General features: G+C 42.1%; 1 protein-coding gene across 1 annotated transcript in view; it reads right to left on the bottom strand.

Annotated features, from left to right (window-relative positions):
* Positions 1–19,586, bottom strand: part of ZBTB40 (zinc finger and BTB domain containing 40) — a 74,412-nt gene extending 54,826 nt beyond the window's left edge. Inside the window, exon 1 of the mRNA XM_003783813.3 lies at positions 19,433–19,586. The gene's annotated coding sequence lies outside the window, so the exon portion shown is untranslated. The remainder of the gene's footprint in view (positions 1–19,432) is intronic.
* Between the last annotated feature and the right edge of the window lie 3,349 nt (positions 19,587–22,935).

Consider the following 22,935-nt stretch of genomic DNA (forward strand, 5'->3'; position numbering starts at 1 on the left):
AGGTAGATATCATTATTATCTATCTATAAGGTAGATATCATTAGTATCCTTACTTTATAGATGAGGAAACAAATATCCAACAAGTTTATATATAACTTACCCAAGACCACACAGCTAAGAAGTCTGAACAGAGCTCAAATGCAGATGCACCTGACTCCCTGTTCTCAACTACCGCCTTCGTGTCTCTGGTTGACATCATTTCTGGGCTCACTGCTATCATTCCTTACTCCCTCTCACAGACAGGTGCTGCTGGGTAGCCTCACAGGAGTATCTACATTTGAGACTGCTTGTTTCTCACGCTGGTCTCTGCTGAAAGGTGGATAGAGATGCTATCTGGGAAAGGGCGCTGCTGGAATAGGCCAAGCGGCTGGCTGGCTGCCAAAAGACTTCCCAAGATGGCTTGAACTTAATTTACCAAAAGGTCTAGTTTCATCGTCAACCTTGCAAAGACAGAAGCCCTATCCTGTCAAAGTCTCACAGTTAATTAGACTTGGGGAGGTTGGATCACAATATCTAAACTTGTAAGAGAAGAAATACAAATCACAAAGTCAGTTCATTAATTCCCAAGGTGAAATATTTTGCAGTTATCTGTGGGAAAAATCCAGGTGCCAAGATCAAATACCACCAGAAAGCCTTTTAGGAATCAGAAAAGAGAGCAAAGCAACATTTAGTGGAAGACTGGTGCATGTCTTTACCATTAAGTAAATGCCTGGCCCCCCAACTGGGCAGGGAGGGCCCAAGGGGTCAACATACACTACATGGGCACAGGCAACTGACATCCTGTCTTGTTCCTTCCATCACTGAGTTCTGGACTCTTCTGTGGCTCCAGTTTCTCTTCTGATATAGCTGCCCTGCTGAACTCTGTCTCTGAGATAACCTTCTGCAGGTATCTAATAGCACTGAGCATGTGCTAATTTTTCAGTCTCTCTTTCAAAATGTAAGGGATATTATAAGCTTTTCTTTTGGTGCTCGGGACATCTCCAGCAAATCAAAACTCCTCCTCCTCAAGCAGCCTAAATGCAATGAAGCTCTCTCACTTCAAATTTAGCCCTCTTCTAGCTCCTTCTGGGTCACTGATCATTCTCTGGCTGTACCCCACTCAATCCTCATTCCCTTTCCCTCTAGTAGCCCACAAACTCCTTTCTCCCACACCTCTTCTACTTCTTGTTCTGCCTTCTTTCAAGCCACTCATCACCAATTAACACTTAAAAAAATTATCAATACCACACATATAAGAAATGATTCCTTATTAGAAGCATAGCGAAAATCAAAATTATCCACCTAGAGAAATCAGCCCTGTCATTTTACAGATGAAAACACTAATAGAAATTAAGTAACCTGCCCAAGTCATATAGTTAGGTACAGCAGGGCCATAACCTGACCCAGGTTTCTGAGCTTTCAAGTGAATACTTGAACCAAAATACCAAACTCCTAAGTATACACAATGGGCCCTCGGTGGGGAGGGCTTCCACGTGAGCTCTCAAACTGATGAAGCACTGGTGTACTGTACAGCCTGCTTACAGGTGTTTTATTTTTTTGAATGCTGATTAAAATATCAGCCAGTGATAGCTCTTTCAATGGGAAAATAACTATTAAACTATAAAACTGCCCAAAAGTATCTCAGGAAATGATTGCAAATTTCTCAAATCACTGCCATTAGAACTGTAAGGTGAATCTGTGACTCGACAACAACAAAATTTAAGACTAAAATATATAAATAATAATATAGCCAAGTACAGTGGAAAGGGCCTGTAGTCTAGCTCCTTGGGAGGAGGATCACTTAAGGCCAGGAGCTCAAGGCTACAGCATGATACAACTGCACCTGTGAACAGCCACTGCATGCCAGCCTAGACAACCCTGCCTCTTAAAAAAAAGGTAATGTATTAATAAGAACTTAACTGAAGTCAGGGTAGGGAAGGCCTTTCAACACATAAAAGAAACAGAAGAAATTCACAAATGAGCAACAGATTTGACCACATAAAAATCTAAGCTTAAAAAACCACCATCTGGGCAGCACCTGTGGTTCAAAGGAGTAGGGTGCTGGCCCCATATACCGGAGGTGGTGGGTTCAAACCCAGCCCAAGCCAAAAACTGCAAAAAAACAAAAAACAAAAAACAAAAAACCCACCATCAACAAAATTAAAAGATAAATGATAAACCAGTGAATGCTTTATGTCGCAGAAGTGAAAAATAAGTAGTCGATATTAGACTAGAAAGATTATATAAATCAGTAAGGAAAATATTAACAACATTTAAATTTTTTTTTTAATTTTAGAAAGAAAAAAGATAACTCACAGTAAAAATAAAAAGCCAATTATGAAAAACTCACCCTCATGAGTAATTAAAGAATCCAAATTAACGCATCAAATTGGAAAAGTTTTCAGTGACGACATATGTTATTGGGAGGCAGTGGTTTTAGATCATGGACTCTGATTTGGCAGATTAACTTGAACATGTACTCAGTGACCTTGGATATGTCACTTTAATCCCTGTGAGTCTTAAAGTCTTTACAGTTTGGGTGTGAAGATGAAATGAGATAATGTATCTGAATTTCTGTAGCAAAGTGACTGTCAACAGTAAATGTTCAGTAAGTGTTAGCTGTTATTATTATAAAAATACTACTTATGTTAATAAATGCGGGCGAGGGAACAACCAGATAGGTGCCTGCACAGTGCTAACAGAAATATAAACGGGTAAAATCTTTCAGGGAAGTAATGTGGTAAATAATCTAGAAGTAATCTGCCCATCTAAAGTGATAAAAATGTCCTCAGAGAGATGTGAGAATTTGGGCAGTGAGGAGGGGTATACTTTATCTGCACTGTTGGAATGTTTTGCCACAATGAGTTTACATACCAGTAATATAATTTTAGATAAATAAAAAGAACACGATAGTAAAGAATTTGTTCTCAAGGTTTATGCCCTTTAGACCCACTTCTAGGCATCTGTCAATACTGAAATAATTAGCAATGCAATGAAATATTTATGTACACTATATTCATGACAATAGCATTAATGGTTTAAAAAAGTAAAAAAAAAAAAAAAAGAAAAGAAAACCTGAAAACTTAAGTGTGGGGGTTTTAAGTAAATAAGACATTCAGCCATACACTATATTATTCAGCATTTAAAAATTAGGCTTTCTATATAACACTAAAGAACAAGTAACTATAGAAAAAGTAGATAAACTGGATTTTATCAAATTTTAAAACGTTTGTACACCAAAGGACACTATCATGAAAGTAAAATGACAACACACAGAATGAGAATAAATATTTTCGGGGATTCTGGAAAGATGGCCGACTGGTAGCAACCCCGGTCAGAGGCTCCTGAGCAAAGGAAGAAAAACTGGTTGGAATTAGAATCTATGAAGCCAAAGACAGGGAGCTGAGCCCAGAAAGAAGTTCAGCAAGCTGTAAATCCAAGGAAGAGCACTTAAGAACACAAAATACAGGTCATGGAAGAAGCCCAAGTGCCCATCCATCCACGAATGGATCAACAAACTGTGGTGTGTGTACATCATGGAATACTATGCAGCCATAAAGAAAGATGGAGACTTTACGTTCTTCATGTTCACATGGATGGAGATGGAAAATGTTCCTCTTAGCAAAGTATCACAAGAATGGAAGAAAAAGTATCCAATGTACACACCCCTATTATGAAATTAATTTAAACCTTTTATATGAAAGCTATAACCTAATAACAGCCTAAGAATATGGGGAGGAGGGAGGGAGAGGGGAAGGGGGAATGGGTGGAGGGAGGGGGATTAGAGGGATCACTTCTGTGGTTTATCTTACAAAGGTACAAGTGAATCTCTCTAAGAGTAGAATATGAACGTTTTAACACAATAACTAAGAAAATGACATGAAGGCTATGTTAACCAGTTTGATGGAAGTGTTTGGATTGTGTGTGAAAACACCACACCATACCCCAGAAGTACATTAATGTACATAGTTACTATTCAATTAAAAAAAAAAAAAAGAGAGAGAATAAATATTTTCTTTTTTTGGACACAAGAGCCTCACTATGTGGTAGAGTGCTGTGACATCACAGCTCACAGTAACCTCAATCTCCTGGGCTTAAGCCATCCTCTTGCCTCAACCTCCCAAGTAGCTGGGACTACAGGCGACCGTCACAGCACCCAGCTATTTTATTGTTACATTTGTCATTGTTGCTTAGCTGCCTGGGCCGGGTTCGAAACTGCCAGCCTCGGTACATGTGGCCAGTGCCATAACCACTGTGCTATGGGCACTGAACCGAGAACAAATATTTTCAAATTATATATCTGACCATGATCTACTTTCCAGAATATATAGCATATACCAGAATACAGTATCCTGAACTCTTACAATTCAACAATAAAAGGACAAATAAGCCAATTAAATGGGCAAAGACTTGAACAAACATCTCTCCAAAGACAGACAAAATGGCCAATAAGCACGTGGAAAGACATTTATCATTAGGGAAATGCAGATCAAAGCCATAATGAGATATCATTTCATGTACACTGGGGTGGCTATAATAAACACAAACAGAAAACCCAAGTGTTGCTGAGGTTATGGAGAAACTGGGACCTTCAAAGAATTGCTGGTAGGAATGTAAAATGGAGCAGCCACTGTGAAAGTCTGGCAGTTCCTCAAAAAGTTAAACACACACAGAGATACCACAGGATTTAGCACTCCTAGCCTACATCTAAGAGAAATGAAGTGGAAGCAACCTAAATGTCCACCAGCTGAGGAATGGACAAACAAAATACTGTATATCTGTAGAAGGGACTGATTCCACCATACGAGGAACTAAGTATTGGCATGGTACGACGTGGATGAATACTGAGAACAAGCCAAACAGAAAAAGCCAGACACAAGATGGTCACATATTACTATATGATTCCCTTTATATTAAGTATACAGAACAGGCAAATCCATACAGACAGAACATGGATTAGCAGTTGCCAGAGGCTTCAGGAGGAGGAAATGGGGTGACTGCTAACAGTTACAGCAGTGGTTCTCAACCTTCCTAATGCCGCAAACTTTTAATACAGTTCCTGTGGGTCGCGACCCACAGGTTGAGAACTGCTGAGGTATAGGGTTTTCATTTGGGGATTTCTTTTGGAGTGATTTTTAAAAGATTCTGAAATTAGAAAGTGGTGATGCTTACACAGACTTTTGAATTATACACTTTAAAATGGTAAACTGTTACATGAATTATATCTAACTCATTTTTTAAAAAATATTAGGCACTTGAAGATTTTTAATAATGTGAGGAAATGTTCTCAATATACTACTAAAGGAAAACAACCAGCTTGCAGCTGGTTGCAATGTATGTATAAATCTATTTTGGTTTAAAAATACATGTGTATGCATACACACATTTGCATTTAAAAATACAGAAAAGGCTCGGCGCCGGTGGCTCAAGTGGCTAAGGCGCCAGCTACGTACACCCAAAGTGGCGGGTTGGAATCCAGCCCGGGCCCACCAAACAACAATGACAGCTGCAAACAAAAAAATAGCCGGGCGTTGTGGCAGGCGCCTGTGGTCCCAGCTACTTGGGAGGCAGAGGCAGAAGACTCGCTTGAGCCCAGGAGTTGGAGGCTGCTGTGAGCTGAGATGTCACGGCACTCTACCCAGGGGAACAGCTTGAGGCTCCTGTCTCAAAAAAAAATAAAAATAAAAATACAGAAAATAGAGAAGAGGGAGGGAGAAGAAAAAAAATACAGATAAATATACCAAAAAGCTAATAGTGGTTATCCTTAGGTAGCATCGTGATGGGAAACTTATTTTCTTCTTCATACTTCTCAAAATTTTCTATAGTAAACAGACATTTTTATAACCAAGAAATTTCAGAATAGAAACTTAGGTCTGGCTCCAATGCTGGTGTCATTTCCAGCATTCCATTCATTCATTAAATATTTATTTTGCTCCTATGTATTAAGCACAGTCAAATAAGACATAACATCCACCTGAAAGGCATTTACCTAAATTCCAGGGTGGGGCTCAAACCTGAGTCCCTAAGCTGGGTATGGGAGAAAGAGTCCAGATGCTCTGTAATTACTAATGCAATGATGCCCATCTGCATGCCTTCCGGCAGAGGGCCCATAGCTTCCATGAGCAGCAATGTAGCTTAGTGGTTAAAGGCTGGGGCTAGAGCCAGACTACCTGGGTGTGAATCTTAATGTCTAATTACAAACTGCATGACTTTGGGGAAATTATCTAACCTATATAAGGTTCAGTTTACTCATCTCCAAAAGGGGGGTAAATGACAGTACTTTTCTCATTGGCTGCTGAAAGAGTAAATGAATTAACATATCTAAAGCACTGGCACTGTATGCCAGGGACACATAAGTGCTCAGTGAATTAAGCAGCTGTTAGCCAAAGTGGTGATGATCACCACCACCAGCTCTTCCTCACAGATTGTCAAGGAGGAGACGTGGAGATTAAGAACCACTAGAAAGGTTGCTTTCCAAATCTCAAAACTGGAAGCTAGCATCTGACTCTTGATGGGCCTATAATAACCGCTCTATTCAGCTAATTCCTTTTTCCAGTTTCTCTCAATTTCTAATGAAACTCTTCTTTTGAGGCAGTCTATAAAATACGAGGCAAACATCAAATGTTCAGCATAACAAATTGCATATGTCCTCTTATCTTCTGACTAATTCACAGAACAAGCGATTTTTCAAGGCTATTATAACAGAAGGAGGCTTTGAGAGATTTAGGTGCCTTTCCAGGCCATGCTGCTCTGATCCAGTTGTTCATCCAAGATCACTCTTTACAGACCAAACCGCAAAATCTCCTGAGCAACACATTCATCTAATGAGTGACTAGGGATTGTGACTGCATTATTCTTAATGCCAACCTTCCTGTCCTACAGTTGAGCATTTCAAAAAGCAATCACCACTTCAATGCTTTCAAATCCAACCTCTTAGGTGTTAAAAAGACCCTTAGCTTTGTCACTGGTACTAAAAGACATTTTGCTCTGACCTGAATGATAAACGATTTCTAAGTTTTCATCAACTTGATTATCACAATATACTGTTGCTGCAACAGAAAATAAATCTGGACCACACATTAGCAAAGTACCAAATTTCAAATTCAAAGATATCTGTCTAATATAAAATGTAAAGGGCTTTGGCCATTAAAGAATACCGCGCCCGGCATCATGATACCAAAGGCTGTGTGCTCAACAGTGAATGGGCTAGAGCACAGGCTTTAGAGATAGACAGCCCAGCGCATGAATCCCCGGGCTGTCCCTCTTACTAGCTGTATGAGTTAAAGCAAGTTGCTTATTCTCTGAATCTCAGCTTCCTCATATGTAAAATGGGGTAGTATTAGTGCATATCTCATGAGGTAATTGTAAGAATTAATAAGCTAATTAACAAGTAAATGAGTCAATACACATAAAGAACAGTCTCTGCAACAATATGAAGTCCAGAGGTGTCCAACTTTTCTCCCACTCTTTGGAAGAAGAGTTGTTTTGAGTCACACATTAAATATACAACCACTAACAAAAGCTGATGAGCAAAAAGAAAAAAGGTCTGTGCCTAATTATCACAATATCTGACAGCACAGATAAGCTAAACAGGCCTCAAATAATTCATGCAGCCTGTGGGCCACAGGTTAAACACCCCTGTGAGTGCAAATATTCACGAGATGTTAGCTATTACCACCTTCAGAAAAGGATGGGTAAAAATACACTTGCCAAGGCTCGGTGCCTGTGGCTCAAGCAGCTAAGGCACCAGCCACATACACCTGAGCTGGTGGGTTCGAATCCAGCCCTGGCCTGCCAAACAACTATAAAGGCTGCAACCAAAAAATAGCCAGGCATTGTGGCGGGCACCTGTAATCCCAGCTACTCGGGAGGCAGAGGCAGGAGAATCACTTGAGCCCAGGAGTTGGAGGCTGCTGTGAGCTGTGATGCCATGGCACTCTACCCAGGGGGACAGCTTGAGGCTCTGTCTCAAAAATAAAAAAAAATTAAGAAGTAAAGTGTTGGGTGGCACCTGTGGCTCAAAAGGGTACGGCGCTGGTCCCATGTGCTGGAAGTGGTGGGTTCAAACCCAGCCCCGGCCAAAAACTGCAAAAAAAAAGAAGTAAAGTATTTTAAGATCTTCCAGTTCACTAATGACAAAAATGTGAGTTTTTCTCTTACTTATGTCTTAGATATATATTCAAGTGGGAAGCAAAAAGAAAGACATTTTAGAAAGGGGAAAAAGAAAGACACAATTTAGGAGGTTAACACCAGTGGCTAACATCTATGAAGCATTTATTATATTCCAGGCACAGTGTCAAGCACTTTATATTGGTGGCTTGATATAATTTTTGCACAAACAGTTAGATAGTTACTATTATTACCCAACTTTCAACTGAGAAAGTGAAGGCCTAGAGAGATTAAATGACTTGCCCCAAATCACAAAGCCAGTGAGGGGTAAAGTTGGTAAATGAACTCACGCTGTCTTGACTCCAGAGCTGGAACTGTTACCACTAAGTGATATTACCCAAGCTTAACAACTTAAAAAAGCAGCGAGGCCCTTAATCCTAGAATCTTTCTCCTTCTTTTTTTGGATAACTTCTCTCTTCAGAAGCCTTGCAAAGACTCACAGTAAAGAAAGCGTTTTGAAATAAGAGCAGGTAACGATACTGGGGAGCCTGCCTATTCTGTGCTACTTGAGGCGCCATGTACACATGCCTCAACTGCCCTCACCCTTAGTCCAAGGCCACACAGCTGGTAATAGGGCAGCTGAGGGATGGGAGCCCATGTGGCCATGGTTTGGCTCCAAAGCCCAGTTTCCCAGCCTTATCAGTGCACAGGATATGCCTGCTCCCAGCACACCTTCACTGAGCTCAGCCCTTAGCTGAGGCTTGGCACTACATAGGGAAGAAATTCAGCATAATCCCTGCTCTTGAGGAGCTTATGGCCCAGCTAGGAAGAAGAGACCATTTTTAGCTTAACTGTTTCTTTGCTTACACCTTTGTAGTTAAGTATCACAGTGCTAAAGAGACTGCGGACCCCCAACCTCCTGCAACCTGGTCCTATCACACTATACCCAGATCCCTCAGCCACCCCCAGCCTCTTGTATATATTTCATAGGTGGACTCCATTCTCCTCTCCTCCAAGAGCTGTAAGCTTTTTCTTCTGTCTTTGAAGAGCGGGAATTATTTTCATCTCTATCTTTCCTTCATCCTTCACCAGGGAGTATGACAAAAGGGTTAACTTAAGGAGCTAGCAACATCAACAAAAATGCAAAAGAGGATAACTTCTCTATGGCCTTTAATTTGGGGGAAGAGCCTGTGGGACTCCATAGTATTTGCTCAAAAATGTTCAAAGGAAGACATGGAAAATTTCATCTTCAACATTTTCCTGCCCAAGATAAACGCCCAGAACTCTGGGGGCCAATTATTCGGCTGCCTTGGACTTTGACCTTAGAAAGTCTCCCTCTGGTTTTAACCTGACTGGAACTGAGGGCAGCTGACAGCTGAATGAGCAGCTGTGTCTAGGGTGGTCAAATTTAATGACTCCTGGGTCTTCAGAGCAGCGTTCAAAAGTTACAGGACCAAGCCAAACCCATAGGCTAAATGAGCAAGAGCAGCAAGTTTCACAGTTACTTCATTTAAATGGTTTAGTTCCTACTGTGTTCATGACATCATGCTAGGAGCCGGGTGTTCCAAACAGTAGCAAGTGACTATACTAATAAAACTGGAGAAAGAGAAGAAAGAGAGTGAGCAAAGCACACAAGAAAAGCAGCAGAGACAGGAGGGATTCTCCTTTGCAAACAGAAGTGAGGAATGCGCTGGGAAGTGAATTAGGAGAAGGGAAGGCTAAGACTACCAGGTGCAGTGAGAAGGGTGACTCTTGACAGTCTCCCTTTTGGCCAGCTGGAGCTTAACATGTAAAAAACAATCTTAATAAGGAACTATAAAGAATTATTAGGTTTTGGACCTGCCTTTACCTTTTGTAACCTTGAGTTACTCAACCTTTTCAAACTTATTTTCTCAAGTGTAAAATAAAGTGCTAATATGGGAGTTCAAAATGCTATTCTCAGAATTTCCATATTTGAAAAATTCCATGACAATTTTTTTAAATAGGGGTAAAAGTACCCATTCCTGAATTGCTGTGAGGATTGCATGAAATAATTATATAAAACACACAGTACAGGCTCGGCGCCCGTGGCTCAAGTGGCTAAGGCACCAGCCACGTGCACCCAAGGTAGCAGGTTCGAATCCAGCCCAGGCCTGCCAAACAACAATGATGGATGCAATCAAAAAATAGCCAGGCATTGTGGTGGGCGCCTATGGTCCCAGCTACTCAGCAGGCTGAGGCAGGAGACTCGCTTGAGCCCAGGAGTTGGAGGTTGCTGTGAGCTGTGATGCCACGGCACTCTACCCAGGGTGACAGCTTGAGGCTCTGTCTCAAAAAAAAAAAAAACCAAAAACAGAACACATAGTACAATGCTCGGTACTTTGTATGTGTTCAATAAATGGTAACTATTACCAATAGGACGTGAAATATAAAATATAACAACATGAAACATAATAATAGGAAAAGGTTTAAGTTCTGGGATGGGGCAAGGAGAACAAAATACTGTGAACGAGTAAATTAACGACTACAGACTTAGGAATATGACAAGGACAACCTTTCCAAATATAGTCTCTCCCCCACCGTCACATATCCCTCACTCTCTGTCTGCTCAACTAATATGTACTGTCAACTGTATGCCGGCCACAAGACTAAGCAGTGAGAATGAGAAAGCAGCAGGCAGACAACAGAAGGGGTTTCAGAAACCAATACCACTGTATGAGCTTGAGGGGGTATCTATGAGGTATCTGAAGTCATATGCAAAAAGCTTTTAGCATGTAAAATCTACCTGTGAAGTTCTGGAGGGATTCTAAAAGGAAGTACTTATTTAAATTTAAAAAAAAAAAAAAAACACTTAAGAATGAAGGTCTAATAAACCGAAAAAGAAGCATGAAGAATTTAAAGGAAAAACATAAAACACTCCTGAAAAATCACCAAACTAGCCCTGAGCAAATGAAAAAACAAGACCATGATCTTAAATGGGAAGAGCCAACATCCTAAACAAGTCCGTTCTCTCTAAACTCATTTACAAATGTATCACACTCCCTATAAAAATACCTTCAAAGTTGTCTTTTCCTGAAACTAGACAAATTGGTTATTAAGGTCAGGTGCCAGAATAAACCAGCAAAAACAATGAGGAAAACTCTGAAAAAAGAGCAATATGAAAACACTGACTCTTATACAGCCTCTAAAATCAACATGATTTTGTAATGGCATACCAATCAACCATCAAACCAATGGAACAAAACAGAAATTTCAGTAAGAAACCCAAGTGCATACAAAGGATCATATTCTAAAGACAGCATCTCAAAGCAGAGAAGAGAGTTTTTAATGAGTAGTGTTAAGACAACTGATTAGCCATTAGGATAAAATTGGATTCTTCCTCAAATCAAATGCCAAGATAAATTCCAAATGGATCAGGCAAATGTTAAAAAAAAAAAGAAGAAGTGAAACCACAAAGCACACATGTACTATAAGAAAACATGAATGGATTCCTCATAAATTGCTAGCAGGGCAACTTCCCAACTATGACTTAAAATCCAAGCAACACACTGTAAGACTGATAAATATGACTATATACAGATGTAAAACTTCTGGATAGCAAAAAAAAAAAAAACTTGACACATGCAAAGTCAAGAATATGACAAACTAGAAAAATATTTTTGTGATTCATCCCATAGACTTGAACAAATATCCTTTATCTCATAAAAAGAGAAAACAAATTTAAACTATACTGAAATGTTATTTCTTACCTGACATATGGGCAAACCCCCCCAATTTTGAGATCATACTGTGGTATGCTAGGTGTGGGAGAAACAGAGAATAGGGGTCAGGTAGAAACTGCTATATATGTTACCTTTTTCATTTTGGTACCATGCAAATGGTTTACGTAGTTAAAAAAAAATTAAATTTTAATAGCAATCCTCAAAGTTGAAAATAAATAAGCCTGTTTATCAAGTTTATATCAAGTTGATGGAATAACTACACAGAGAAAATAATTACATCAAATGATTTTAAGACAGTAGTTGAGCACACATCTCAAGGAGCAAATATTCTAAAGACAAAGGGAATAACATAAAAGACTAAAACTGTATTTGATAACATACAATGGTCAGTGTAGATCATGGCATTACTACTGGCCTGGCTGATAACATGGCCAGGGAAATCCAGGGAGAGAGCAGGCTGAAAGCCTCAGACTGTGCCCCAGAACGGATGAAGATTTGTGGCCCGGTGAGTATGTTCAACTGTGCTCAAGTAGAAGGTAAGAGGAGAGAGGAGGAAATCCCCAGAGATGAGGCTCAAGACGGGCACAGCCAGAGTTAGAAGGTAGCACATGCCAAGCTAAGGAATTAGGCCACCCCGAGGGCGGGCAAGTGATACAGGAGTTTTAGGCAAGAGAATAACATGTTCAGATTTGTGCTTTATAAAGATCACAGGCAACAGTGTACCAAACAAACTGCAGAGGAATAAAACTAGAAGGTGCTGACCAGCAAGAAGCCTGTTTCATAATCTAGGACGAGAGATTACAGTAGCTTTAACCAAAGGAAGAAAAAAAGGGAGAAATCAACAGGCTTACAACTTAACTAAATATGTGCTGAAAGAAAAGGAAAAACAGGGGACCACTCCCAGGTCTCTGCCTTTGATAATTCTGTGGTGTCAAGCACTGAGACTAGGAACTGAGAAGTACCAGATAAAAGAAAGATAGTGGGGCCATGCCTGTGGCTCGGTGGGTAAGGTACCGGCCCCATGTACTGAGGGTGGCAGGTTCAAACCCAGCCCCGGCCAAACTGCAACAAAAAAATAGCCCGGCATTGTAGCGGGTGCCTGTAGTCCCAGCTACCTGGGATGCTGAGGCAAAAGATAATTGCCTAAGCCCAAGGAGTTGAAGGTTGCTGTGAGCTGTGACGCCACAGCACTCTACCCAGGGTTAATAAGTGAAACTCTGTCTCAAAACAATAAATAAAATAAAATAAAATAAAATGTTAAAAAAAAAAAAAGAAAGATGGTAAGTTTGCCGCTGTCAAAGCCCCCAGACCATCTTCCGAAGCGAGTGGAAAGGAGCTAAAGGAGTCAAAAAAGGAAGACCCAAGAGTCAGGCTGCAGTCCTAGAAAGCTCAGAAACAAGAGGAAATTAGTGAGTTAGATTACCTCTTGTAGAATCTTCTCAAAGTCAGAAGCGGAATCACATACTGTTCACTTTTGTTCTTATATTTAAAAAAAAAACCATTCAAGTAATATTTGGAGCCTCAAAAGCTATTATGTAAACATATAATTGTTTGTTTCTAATTTCGCTCATCCTTCTTGGACCTTTTCCTTCATAATGTATCCTCGAATGTTTGGTTCTGTCCCAGAGCGAGACTCTAATGCAAGCATCCTCAAACTACGGCCCACGGGCCACATGTAGCCCACATAGGACATTATCCGGCTTGCCGGGTGATTTTGCCGCAGCTGTCTGTCCTGCTTAGCAGCCGACTTGTCCCGGGGCCCGCAGTCCGGTCCTCCAATGGTCTGAGGGACAGTGCTCTGGCCCCGTTTAAAAAGTTTGAGGACGCCTGCGAGAAAGAGCACCCAAACATTACATTTATAAGAGGAAGGAAGGGCTTTATTCACCAGCCGGGAGCTTACGGTATAGAAGAATTCCAAATGGCTGCGCTCCCCGACTGGCTTGGTTTCCCTTTTTATCGACAGTCAAAACGTTCCACCCCACAGGTGCCCTTCTCATTGGTCAGTTTGAATCAAGTGGGAGATGCTATTCCAGCCCCTACAGAACTACAGGATTTCACAGAACTTGGAAATTTCCAAGTTCCAGGAAGTTAAGTTTACAAATTCCCAAGAACTGAGTCACCATGGAGAGGACCCTGCAGGTGTATCCTTGTGGTCTCCTTGAGAAGACCTGTTCTCCTAGACCTCACCCTTCTCGGGTATTCGCTCTCTCAATAGCAGAGGACATTCATCCAAATGCCTCCATGGGTCAGACGGATAGAAAATCTCTAAGGCTTAAATGTAAGCAATTGATTTGTAAACACTCTCATGGCCTACCAATAGTTTTCTACTGAGGTTTCCTTTTTACAAAATATCCAAAGATAAAGATATTTCTTTCCTTTTGTTTTCTTTTGGGTACTAATAGAACCAGAAAATCACATCTACAAATTGACTTTTTCAGAGGTCCTAGTATTAGTTAAGTTCTGAGGTAAGTTTGGTCTCAAAATAGAAACTCTTTCCTCCTACAGATACACAGTGGACTGAGATCGCCTATCTTTCTTTTCCCTTCTTTTTTCTCAAGTCCATCCCCTGTCTCCTCTTCTTTTCCTTTTAATTCAGCTTTCCTAAATCTGAGGCAATGACTCCATCTCCAAGAAGCTGATGCCTAGAAACAAAGGGCTGGGCGCCACTACCTCTTTCTTTCACCTGTCAGCTGAAACAAATACGGTATCTGCCAACAAGGCTGCCGAGACAATAAATACATCCACATCTCACCAGTGTCATGTAAAGTAATGACAACCACCCATCTCTAAGGCATTTGTGAAGCACTTCACTGGGCAGATATCTATATTATACAAACATTCAACTCTGCTCGACCACTTTAGACAGGAATCAAAGCCTGAAAAGACACTTTCAAAACTCTGAGGTCACGGTTGCAGAGCAGTGCAAAGTAACTGGTTTTGCAGAAATTCTCATCATGACTTCAGTGAGGTGTTGTTATAGGTGACATTTCATTGTTGGCTCCGTATCTTTTAAGGGGCCAAGGGCCCCATCTGAGATCTAATTAAAGAAATGGGCTCTTTTCCCAGAAAAATGACATTCACACAAATCCGCAGGCAACTTCAAAGGATTCGTGGGTCCCTTGCAATTCAACCACTTACCCCAAGATTAACCTCTTGACTTATGTGGATGAACTATAATGCATTTCCTTTAGGTAAGGAAAAGAAATATTTAGCATCATAATGTTGAATATTTGGTTAAATAACAACATGAGGGAAATGTAGAGAAAGCTAGTCTTCTTTCCTTACTCCTTTCTCCCCAGGGCTGCCAGAGTTGGCAAAACTGCAGGCTCTCTGCAAATGAAATACCGCACCCTCTGCATGACTTAAAGAAAGTGACAGTCTCATTTCTGAATTTAAATGCCCTTAATGGTTAATTCTTGCCTCTATGTGCTTAGTAGTTTGCTTTCTCCACATTATCACGATGATGGCTTTAGAAGGCAGGCTATTGGAGATCCAGAAAATCACATATCCCAATTCAATTTCCTAGTGAAAATCAAACGGCTCACTCTGTTGAAGAGTTGAAAGAGGCTGAGGGGTCACTGCCTTTCCCCAGGGCGCTGGTACAGGCAGTACTCCAGCAGGGTAATGTAAATACTCAGTATGAGGCAACAGAGCATACCAATTTGTTTTTCAATCTATTTTATTTCAGTTCAAGGCATCATTGCAGACAGATAGTCCAAGAAAACAAGCCACACTTGGGTTATACTCAGTCTTCCTCAATCTCTAAAAGCAGTTGAGTATTGCCAAAGCGTAGCTCGTTTGCCTGGGCTGCCTGTCTGCAAAGATGCTTTGAACTGAAATAAAATAGATTGAAAAACAAATTGGTATGCCCTGGCTCTTCCTGCAGTTTCATATTATCCTTCAAAGCTAACGTTACCACCTCCTCTTTACTGGAACCCAAAAGACCCAAATCACAGAGTAGAACTGCAATACTTTAGATGCAAAGGTCCCACCCAAACCTAAAATAGCAATTTAATTCAGGGCTTGTTGTTTAACATTGCATTAATGTGCCACTCTCTGTCCAGTTCCTTGCTCCATTTGCTGGGTTGGATTATATTCTCTGATGACATGAGCAATACTGTTACTGGATACAGTTTAAAGCAAAACTTGACACTTTTGTTCTTACATAGTTTCCTTGATTTATTACTGCCTCTAATTTTTCATGTTCATGAGCCCAAACATCATCCGATTTTTTTAACCTACTCAAAAAGGCTGCACTTGCTTCAAAGTATTCATTCCTGTTTTAAACCTTGCAACATTACTTTGAACCTGAAATCATTTGTAAAAAAGTTTTAAAATTACCACCAACTGGAACTCTAACACTTTCTTAGCATGCTTTAAGAAAAGGAACATACCTTCAACAGAGGAACACCATGGTTTCAAGATTAAAACAGTAAGATGCTGAAAAATGCTTTGCATAGACATTTGGTTTAAAATAATTAAATCCCATCTGGAAAAGTTCCTTTTTAAATAGAAACAGTAAGAAAAAACCAGATCTGCTTCCCCCCACCCCCAAATCAAAAAACACCTCCCACCCCTATTTTGTCTGTAATATACTTCTGGATTTGTGTTATTAGCACTTTAAATAGGTTTCCATTGGGGGTTTCGTTGCGTCAGTTTTCTTTAATGGAATTTAGCAATATGTACAACAACAACACAGAGAAAACACCAAAACTACTCATATATTTTCTCTTACTTAATCTGTACAAAGACCCTCTGAGGAGGTACCATGACCTACACTTTACAGATGAGACAACTAATCTGTAATTTGCCTAGGGGCGTGCAGCTTTTCCAGTAGTAAAGCCGGGTTCAGGGCCAGAGACTGTGCACAGGAGTTAAACACTGCACAACTGCTCCCTTCTGAGTTCTCCAACACCTCAAGTTCTTGCCCACCTTAGGGTCTCTTAACCTGGCGAAAAGTTCTTCCTCCCAGCTTCTCTTCCCTTTCCCTCTTTGTTAGACTGGCTCCTTGTCACTCAACAAGTTGCAGCTTACAGTACCCTTCTAAACAAGGGTTTTCCCCGACCACCCAGGTAAAAGGTGGTTCTCCCAAGTTAGTGTCCATCTCAGCACCATCTTGTTTTCTTTACAGCAGTTGCCACATTTGTTATTTCTTCATTGTCTTGACACTAGGTTTTAGCTTCTAGAACAGACAGCCCCAGGTTCATCCTGCTCAGCCTGATAATTGTAAGGCCTCACGTGATAGTGCTTGGCACATAGGAGGCCCTCAAATATTTGCTCAATGAATGACCTGGATTTGTTTATTTAATATTTACCTAAAAATAGCGGGTTGTACAAATGACAGGTAAGGTATGGTCCCTGACCCCAAGGACCTACTAAGCTACACAGTAGGAAAGACAACAAACAGAACAGTACACGGTGGTGAGTGAGATCAGTTTAGCTGCAGCTCTCAGCAGCCTTATCCATTAGTTATATGACCTTGGACATCTTTCCTCTGTAAGCCCGTTTCCTCATCTATAAATGTGAATATTAATACTACTCAGGTCACAGCACTGAAGTGAGGATTACATGATAGTCCACGTAAATAAAGCACTGAGCAAAAGTATTTAGTACAAAGGAATCACTCAACTATTAACCACTAATTTTGTTATGATGCTAGCAGCTGTGACTGAAATTACCTTTGTATATCTGTATATAATTTATTCAGGGACCCTACAGAATTTAAACTCATGAAAGGGCAGAGATCATGTTGGTCTTGTTTACCATTATATTTCCAGGAATTCACACTTGAGATCAGGAGTTTATGACCAGCCTGGGCAACATAGCAAGATTTTGTCTCTACAAAAAAATAAAAAAAAAATTGCTGGGTGCAGTGGCTCACACCTGTAATCCCAGCACTCTGGGAGGCTGAGGCATGTGAATGGCTTGAGCTCAGGAGTTAAGAGACCAGCCTGAGCAAGAGTGAGACTCCATCTCTAAAAAACATAACCGAGCATTGTAGTGTATACCTAAGCTACTTGTAGTAGTCACAGCTACTTGGGAGGCTGAAGCAAGAGGATCATTTGAGCCCAAGAGTTGGGAGGTTGCTGTGAGCTGTAATGCCATAACACTCCACTGAGGGCCTCAAAGAGAGACTCTGTCTCCAAAAAAAAGAAAAGAAAAATTAGCTAGGCATGGTGGTGTGTGCCTGCAATCCGAGCTACTTGGGAGACTGAGGTAGGAACATTACTTGAGTCAAGAGTTTGAAGTTGCTGTAAGCTGTGATGATCTGTACTCCAGCCTGGGCAACAGAGCTCAAGACTCTATCTCTTAAAAACGAACAAACAGAAGATGAAGAGCTAGATTTGCAAACTACTGCAATAGAAGAAAGGTACCTACATTAGGAAGGGGATGGAGGGCAGAAGTTTGATCACTTAGCCAAGCTAACAAAAATTTCACTTTGAGATTGTAATTAAAATCTCCATGAACCATACAAAGATCCAGATACAACCCCAGGGAAGAACAACAGTCCCAGGTAGAAAAGACTTTAAAGTCCAAAGAAATTTAACCTGGGCCAATGAGCTGGGGGGCTCCCATAGACAGGCTCAATTTGCCGCCCCTATAACCTATAAGCTACAGCCCTTCAATAGCTTCATCATTCAAAACTGGGTTCTTCTTTTGTAAAATGGAAATACACTTATAAGGCGTTGTCATAAAGCACAACGCTATGTATAATCATAAATAAAGCTCCTTGCTTATTGTAGAGGTTAGGTGGATGGTATTATTACTATTCAAGGTGGGAGAAACAACTCCTACTTTGAACAGGCAGTTAAGACCAGAAGGGGTAATGGAAGCCAGAATGTTTTGTCAACTAAAGAGCCCTAAGGTGCATGGGGCAGCTTTAACTTGTTTCCCATGTTGTAAGGAAGGACAAAAGCAATCGTTTCAGGACAACGATTGCCCCAGTCTACTTGTGTCTAGGTCATCGGTCAGCACACTTTTTCTGTAAAGGGCCAGACTATTTTTGGCTTTGTAGGGCAGGCGAGCAAAGCCAGGCAATAGCTGCGCAACCACTCAACTCTACCCTCTTGGCAGGAAAGCAGTCGTAGAGGATTCATCCACGACGAACGTGGCTCAGTTCCAATAAATCTTCATTTATAGACACTGAAATTTGATTTCATATAATCTCCGTAAATTACATGAAATACATCCCCCCAAATCATTTAAAAATGTAAAAACCACTTTTAGCTCCCAACAAACAGAAACCAGGAGGGGGAGAAAAAAGGAGGGTGACAGATTAGGCCCCACACCCGGTGCAGGGACCCGAAGGGAGGGAGTGAAACTTCGAAAAGAGGCCTCCGCTGGGGCCCAGAGGACCTGCGGGGCGACCGCAGGCCCCAGGCGGTGACCAGGTCCGGCCTATAGCCTCCACCCGGTCCCCGCGGCCTCTTCCCTCCGGAACCTACAGCTGAGCTTGCGCTCGATGTGCGGACCGCCCCTGGGGGACCACGGCCCGGGGCAAAGTGAGGCGGCTATGACTCGGGCAAGCCCCGCGTTGTTCGCCACACCGAAGGGTCTGTGTACACCCCTCAAGTAGGGTGCCCCCGGGCCTCTGCTGCAAAAAGGGTCTCCACGCTGAATCTCAGCCCCGTTTCTATGGTTACCTGTTCAGCACCGATTCAAACTGCAGTTCTTTATTGACAGCGCCATAGAAGACACGAACACTCCTGCCCGAAGGGAACAATAAAGCTTTCGCCATTCAACAGCGCCCGATACGCCAGAAGGCGGCCATCTTGAGGCCGGCACGGAAGGGGCATAAGCGGGAGTGAGCGGCCCGACCTGCCCCGCGCGCCAGTCACGTGCTGGGGGCGGGACTCGCGAGGGGGTGGAGCCTGCGTCACGCGCCCGCTCTCCACCAATGCCAGGACCCTGGGGCAAGCCTGCTGCTGGCCTTTTCTCTGACCTCTGACCTTGGCTACTCCCTCCTTTCCCTCAGCGGCCAGACCCTTAAGGAAAGTTCTAGCGGGGTTCCACCATCCCTTACTGGAGCGGCTGTAGAATTAGTTTACTGAATGGCAGGGAAGTCAATACAAAAGGCTTCTTTACATTTTTCCATGAAAACACGTTCACGTGCAAGGCGGAGTGGTGACCCGCCTCGCGTCCCAGACGCATTCTCATTGGTGGAGAGGTTTGGCTCGCTCCGGGCGTGACGGGCTGAGACGTCCTGGAGACAGTTTGATCCTGCCTCTCCTACTTCCCAATTTTAGCTTTAAGGGTTTTGGAGGTAAAAGTGTTTATAGTTTATCTTTTCCTTGTTTCCCATCTCACATAAATTTGTCACTCACGAAGTGTTCCATGTGAAGCGTCCCCTTGCTACCTCATAGGCAAATATTTAAATCAGGTCCAAGGGTATCAGTCACATCAGCGCTGGCCCACTGGACACAGTCGCCCTTGCATTGACATGTGGTCCCTTTTCCTGTCACTGCCAGTCATGCACCCAAATCCAGTCATCTTAGCCTACAATGCTGAGCTTACTCCGTAGTTACAGCTGTTACACCTACACTCGTCAATATTCAGTCGTTTTGAGAGCTGTCACTTTCAGACTCACTCCATCACATCTTTAAATCACAAATTCAACCTACTGGGCAGAACTATCGCTCACATTGTTGCTGTCACCTGATCGATCATATTTACTTTCGCAGTCTGCTGTGCAACTTCAAATAGTTCTGTTCAATACATAGTACTCAGTGTGCCCAGCTGTTGCCCTTTCAGTTGTTTTTACTGTCATTCTCACTTAGCTACTTTCACTGACACATAGTTAGGCCAATATTTAACAGGCCCCTACACAGTTGTCCTTGTTACCGCCCAATTAGTCACTTTTCCTATTACACTCACATGTCACTGTCACATTCAGCATCAGATTTACTGTAGCTGACATTCTGTCACTTTTGTGGTCGCTGGAGCTGTTGTGTCTCCTAACCACTCATTTCCATCATCCCCATTCTGGTATAGTGGGAGCCCTGTTACTGGAATTTCTTCTTTAGTAGGTCCTTGGGCTCCAGGATTAGAAGAATTAACCCAGGGACCACAGATCAGTGGTAAGATAGGATTTTATCAGACAGAAGGGAATACAGAAGGAGTAAAAAGCACCAGAGTTTCTGGTAAAGGGGAAGACCCAAGTTGGAAGTTCCTCTCTGGTCTTTTGTCTAGGGGTATAGGTTGTCTGGAGAATTACATTTTGGCTGGGATTTTGTAGGTGGAAAAATATCCTTTCAAAGTTGAATGCAGTCCCTCCCCTGGGGCAAGGTTATTCGGTCTTTGCAGTTTTTGTCTCAGGGAAGGAATTAGGGTGTGTTTCCCTTCTCAAGGAGGAACCACCCAAAAACTTCTCAAGCAGTTTTTGTTCCAGATCTGCTTAGAGCCCAGAGGGTGTGACCTGGAAAAAGCAGCCTGTTTGGGCCTGGAAAAAGGGGTCTGATTTCTGAGTTCACCTGGACCTAGAGGATGGGGGAATCCCTGTATCAGCCCCAAATGGTGGGTTGCCAGACTGAGCAAACACACACACCTAGAATCATGCTTGGCACATAATAAGCGCTCTAGAAATACTTATTGAATTAACAGACTTTTAAAAAATGGTAACATTGTGGGTGGTGCCTGTGGCTCAGTGAATAGGGCACTGGCCCCATATACCAAGGGTGGCAGGTTCAAATACAGCCCTGGCCAAACTGCAACAACAACAACAAAAAAAAAAAAATAGCCGGGTGTTGTGGTGGATGCCTGTAGTCCCAGCTACTGAGGCAAGAGAATTGCCTAAGCCCAGGAGTTGGAAGTTGCTGTGAGCTGTGTCGCCATGGCACTCTACCGAAGGCGATAAAGTGAGACTCTGTCTCTAAAAAAAAAAAAAAAAAATGGCAACACTGCCAGTGTGCTGTATGTGAATGCAGATAACTTGATGCCTAAGAATCTCAAACAATAAGATTAAGGCTTTTGTTTGTTTTTCTTTTTTTGAGACAGTGTCTTGCTCTATTGCTAGGGCTAGAATGCAGGTGATAGAGGAAAGTGGACCCCCAAACTAAGGTCCAACCTGAAGGCCAAGTGGGTTTTTGCCTTCGCACAGGAAAGAATTCAAGAGCGAGCTGACAGAGTAAGCAAAAGCAAGTTTAATGAAGTAAGAAAAGAAAAAGAGGGAGGGCGCCCCATAGAGCAGTGACATCTCTCAGAGTAACAAAGAGTAGCACCTTGTGAGTTTCTGGGGTCTTATTTTATACACTTATTTAGTTTTATGTTGAATGGGAGAGAGAATTATTCATGAGATTTCTGGGAAACGGGTGGGGAGTTCTCCAAACTGAGGGTTCCTCCCCTTTTTAAGCCACAAAGAGTAACTTATGGGGGTTGCCATGGCACTTGCAAACTGTCACGATGCTGGGGAAAGTTTCTTTTAATATCCTAATATACTATAAGAAAGATATAATAAAAAATAAAATAAAAAAATAAAAAAAAAGAAGGCTATAATAATCAATGAGTGTAACCTGAAGTTGTCTTTCATGGCTGTTTGGGCCCTACCTGGTGTGGGTCAGTTTTTCCACTCTTTCTTGTTTTATCAAAGACCTGGTTCGGGGCCTATGACTCCTGTCAGTTCCCTATTGCACAGTGGCATCATCTTAGCTCACTGCAATCTCAAATTTCTAGGCTCAAGCGATCCTCCTGCCTCAGCCTCTTGAGTAGCTAGGACTACGGGTGGGCACCACAATGCCTGGCTAATTTTTCTGTTTTATGTGGGGTCTTGTTCTGTTGCCCAGGCTGGTCTCAAACTCCTGGCTCATGCAATCCTCTTACCTTAGCCCCCCAAAGTGCTGGGATTACCATAGTGTGAGCCACCATGCCCAGCCAGGAATAAATTTGGGGGCACAATCTATCCCCCCCAAGTCCATTCCACATCACAAAACTGTGGCCGGGTGCAGTGGCTCACTTCTGTAATCCCAGCACTTGGGAGTCTAAGGTAGATGAATTGCCTGAGCTCACAGGTTTGAGACCAGACTGAGTCAGAGCAAGACCCCATCTCCAAAAAATAGCCAAGCGTTGTGGTGGGCACCTGTAGTCCCAGCTACTTGGGAGGCTGAGGCAAGAGGATCACTTGAGCCCAAGAGTTTGAAGTTGCTGTGAGCTA

This window comes from Otolemur garnettii, unplaced genomic scaffold (assembly GCF_000181295.1).
Source record: "Otolemur garnettii isolate 467f Iridium unplaced genomic scaffold, OtoGar3 scaffold00009, whole genome shotgun sequence".
Taxonomy (NCBI): Eukaryota; Metazoa; Chordata; class Mammalia; order Primates; family Galagidae; genus Otolemur; species Otolemur garnettii.